This window comes from Mus pahari, unplaced genomic scaffold (genome assembly GCF_900095145.1).
Source record: "Mus pahari unplaced genomic scaffold, PAHARI_EIJ_v1.1 scaffold_11530_1, whole genome shotgun sequence".
In the NCBI taxonomy this organism is placed as follows: Eukaryota; Metazoa; Chordata; class Mammalia; order Rodentia; family Muridae; genus Mus; species Mus pahari.
In genome coordinates this window covers 1,889-6,538 of record NW_018393203.1, presented here as the reverse complement: position 1 = coordinate 6,538, position 4,650 = coordinate 1,889, and the positions used below count along the sequence as shown (strand labels likewise).

The following is a 4,650-nucleotide window of genomic DNA, read 5'->3' as shown; positions in this document are numbered from 1 at the left end:
CAAGGAGATAAGAATGGATCAATTCTCATTCTTCTACATGATAGCCGCCAGTTGTGCCAGCACCATTTGTTGAAAATGCTGTCTTTTTTCCACTGGATGATTTTAGCTCCCTTGCCTCTGACACATTTTTAACTATATTACTCAATCTCATTTTTCTGAGCACTAGTGTTTTCCAAGCTCCTGCTAGTGAGGCCCATTACATCACAGGTATAACATTCAACTGATATTCATTACTTTTTTACTGTGTTTTTTTTTTACTTATTCACATTATATCCTGCTCACTTGCCCCCTCCTTGTTACCCCTCCCACAATCCTTAACCCCATTTTCTTCTCCTCTGAGCAGGTGGGTGCCCCCTCTGTATCCCCCACCCTTGCATATCAAGTCTCTGCCAGAGTACATGCATCCTTTCCCACTGAGGCCAGACATGGCAGCCCAACTAGGAGAGCATATGCCATGTACAGGCAATAGCTTTTGGCATAGCCCTGACCCCACATGAAGACCAAGCTGCACATCTGCTGCATATGTCAGGGGAGACCTAGGTACAGCTTGTGTGTTCAACTGCTTTTCTAATCTAATTCCAGTCATCTCCCACATTCCTCCAACAAGCAGCATTGTTAGGTCCCATTATAATTACATCACAGACCCCAGTATCAACTTCTCTCTTAATGTTTTCTGTTACCATAGTGTCACTTACATTGTTACTATACTACACTATTGCCATGAACACACATCGTGACCAAGGTAAATTATCATCAAAAGAAGGACCTAACTGGGGGATTGCTTCCACTTTTTACTTTTAGTCTGTGACGGCCATGGTGGGAAGCATGGTAGCACGTAGGCAGGCCTGTCACTGAAGCACAGACTGAGAGTTTACATCTGACACACGAGCAGGAAGCAGAGGGTCTGGGCCTGATGGAGATTTTCCAACCTCACAGTGTACACTCAGTGACAGATTTCATCCTACACAGTCACACCTCTCAAACATCCCTAAAAAGTTATCCCGACTGGGGACCCAACATTCAAATATATGAGCCTATGGGGGCCATTTTCATTAAAACAACCAGATTATTGTATGAAGTATATTTAAGTTAAATGTACAGACTATCAGTATAGCATGTGGGAAGAAGTATAGGCTTTATCAGGCATACAAAGTCTAGACATTTTACTTCATTCACATCTTATCAGAAGGGTTCCACTCCCAAAGGAAGAAATGTCATTTTGTAAGAAACTAAAGAACTTGAAATCTGGCAAGTGACACTTCCACACAGAAGAGATGGTGAAAAGGAAGAATTACCTGGTGAAGGTGGAGGGATCCACAGTGCCTTGACTGTGATGTATGGTTTGTAGGAAACCAGAACAAAAGGAGCAGGAACCTGGGTCACTACAGGAAACAGAAAGTACAGATGTTTATTATTGATCATCTGTGCATGGAAAATTCTTCAGAAAGATATTTCATAGAGAACTCAACATGTATAGAAGCTGTTGAAAGAAATGAAACGGTTTAAACATGAGGCTGCCATTAACTTGAGGAAAAACAAAAGTTCCACCAGATATCTTGATCTTGTTTAGAATGACTGACATCAGCCCTACAGTGTGAACAAATCATCATGATATAAACATGGAGTCGTCCAACCAAAAGCTGGGNCACGACTGTATCTGGAAAGTCAGAATGGAAGAGAATATGAAGTTATGATCTCATCCACAAATCAGTTAGTTACTGATGTGTAGAGATGATGACATAAGAGGCACCACACTGTGTGTGTTTTCCCTAAGTGGACAGGACAGACTAACAGAGATGGCTAATCCTCTGGGGAATGGCTCCCATTGGATGACAGGAGCAATGAGCTACACAGAAGAAATCAGGATACATGTGGTTGTTTTCTTAGTAACCTTTTAAAAAACAATATTGAATTTTAAAATATTGAATTGTGCATAGATTTTTATTAAAAAGCTTATGAAACCAAGTTTGTGTAGTGGTGACAGGTTTGAAGGCTCAGGGAGAGGCCAGAGTGTGAGGATTCTCAGTGCCCTGCTCTGCTGACGCAGCTCCCCCACAGGCCAGCTAAGTAGCCCTTGTGTTGCATGTGGGTTTAGTTGAGTTGAAGGCTGAAGCAGCACCAGCTGAAGCCTCCTGCCTCAGTGAGGACCTCAGCAGGAGAGTGCTGGTCATTCGTGAGGACATGGCGGTCAGATGAGCAGAGGCAGCTCAGGGCTGGGCCTCATAGGAGGAAGCAGATGATGGCAGAGCACTGGTAAGTGCACGTGTCAGATGTTAACAGGCAGGGAGTGGTCATGCAGGTTCTGAGTGCCCATGAGACCTTAACAAACAGGTGGGGGTATAGCTCAGGGGTAGAGCATTTGACTGCAGATCAAGAGGTCCCTGGTTCAAATCCAGGTGCCCCCTACTACAAGGTTGTTTTTACTTGCGGAGATATCACACACACAATCCTGCGTTGTCCATTCACTCCAGTCATGGATCTCACCAGACCTGGGAGCTAAGGACCAGCCCATCATATGAATAGATGGCTTTCTTACATCTCTTCCTACATGCTGACTGTCCCTCCCATTCTTAGTATCTGTCTCCCCTGTTCTTGTAGATACTTAGTTTCTCTGGTTCTGTTGGCTTGTAGATATGTAGATATGATGTTAAATAGAAGGCAGTAACTATAAGGTAGAATTAGGGAGTTTCTAGGCATAGCAGTTATAGTGACACACAGTGTCTAAGGATCAGAAAAGAAAGCCTAACCATAAAAAGATGTGACTCTGTGGCTCTCTGGTGAATCTGCAGTCATAACTAAGGAGGCCAGTCACAGAATCAGGTTGTCTGTGTATGGTAGATATTTCCCTTGTGAGCTTCTGTCCCCCTTCCAGACTGCTCACTTGCTTCATGCTCAGAGGCTAAAGACTGGCTAAGCTGCTGCTGCAGGAAGAGAGGGATCCTGCAGTGATGCTGCTGACAGTGCCAGCTAGGACCCTGTGAGAACTCTGAGTGACAGCCCATCTGTCTTCAGGGAAGGAAGAGAGGGGTGTCTGGGGGCTCAGGTGGTAGACAGTTGGCCAGCTCAGGAGCTATCCCAGGACAGCAGTGTGAAGCGGGCTCAGGGTCTGCAGTGTGAAGTGGCTCAAGGTCTGCAGGCTGCTCCTCTCCTTTTCTTTGGTGATGATGCTATTCAAGGATGGGCCTGGAAAGCTGCAGAGCTGAGGAAGGCATCTCACCAGTCAGGTCTGGCAACTTCTGGAAAGTGGGTTTGTGAGCATCTGTAATTTAACTTTATAGTCAGTCATAGTATATCACCACAGAGATGTAAATTGTTAACTGTGTACACCAATACCAATGGGGGTATAGCTCAGGGGTAGAGCATTTGACTGCAAATCAAGAGGTCCCTGGTTCAAATCCAGGTGCCCCCTTTTCATGTGGTTTGGTAACTATCTGACTCTTTTCATAGTATATACCTACTTTCTCTTATGACTCAGGTGGCTTGACATTCACCTCAATGTGAGCACAGCACTGGTTTTTTTTGGGGGGGGGAGGAAAGGGTTTATTCAGCTTACACTTCCACATTGCTGTTCATCATCAAAGGAAGTCAGGACAGGAACTCACACAGGGCAGGAACCTGGAGGCAGGAGCTGATGCAGAGGCCATGGAGGGATGTTTCTTATTGGCTTGCTTTCTCTGCCTTGCTCAGCTTGCTTTCTTATAGAACCCAAGATCATCAGGCCAAGGATGGCACTACCAACAGTGGGTCCTTCCATTCTGGTCACTAGTTGAGAAAATGCCTTACAGCTGGATCTCCTGGAGGCATTTCCTCAAAGGAGGATCCTTTCTCTGTGATAACTCCAGCTTGGAGCACAGCACTGTTATCACCCATCAGATCTCTTTCGTGGCAGATGGCTCTGTGTGTATTCATATGATCTCAAGTCTTCCCGGTGAACATGTCTGCAGTATTTTTAAACTATAGGTTGAGTTCTCAAGACCTAGAAAAGCTATGTTTTATTAGATAGGACCATCAGTGGTTCTCAGAATATAGAACTGAACATCAGCATGTATTGGGCAACATCAAATACAGTAAAGTAAATGAAGTGGGGGATACCGGGATGGTGTTTCCCCATAGGTGGAGACATTCAGTAGGTGCATCAGAGCTGGAAATGTGGGATCCCAGGCTCTCAGAGGGAGAATAAGAGCCATAGACTCCACAGATCAAAGTGTTTCCAAACTGCCTGTAGGCCTGGTTTGTGTCCAATGGTGGCCCATGACTGCCATCAGTTCTATAGGCTCAGCATCTATGCTGTAGCAGCCAGTCTCCCCGTTTTAAGTGTTACCCCTTAGAATGAGTTTTCCAAAGAAGACCCTGAATTTCTTAGCAGCTGTTGCTGCAACTCGGTGTAAAGGGCCAAGAAAAGTGTCATACTGGAACTTGCTTTGTAACATGGACAGCTCCTCCGCCTGTCTATTTACTGAAGACACAGGGAACATGCAGACCCCCACTGTCCTCTACTGTGCTGAGCTTCTCAGCTCTTTCTACAGAGACAGAGATTGCAAACCAAACACAGACTCAAATCAGCAGACTGCTGGGGTCATAGTGTCTCTGTCCCCGGTGTGCATTGCCACATCAGTGACAAACTCCATGTTTTGGAGGATACCCGTCATT

The 4,650-nt window shown here is 45.3% G+C and overlaps 2 non-coding genes across 2 annotated transcripts; both read left to right on the top strand.

Annotated features, from left to right (window-relative positions):
- The first annotated feature begins 2,333 nt into the window (after positions 1–2,333).
- On the top strand, positions 2,334–2,405 carry Trnac-gca. Its single transcript has one exon. It is a non-coding gene; the product is annotated as a tRNA-Cys (tRNA).
- Positions 2,406–3,337: 932 nt separating this feature from the next.
- Positions 3,338–3,409, top strand: Trnac-gca. Its single transcript has one exon. It is a non-coding gene; the product is annotated as a tRNA-Cys (tRNA).
- Positions 3,410–4,650: the final 1,241 nt, after the last annotated feature.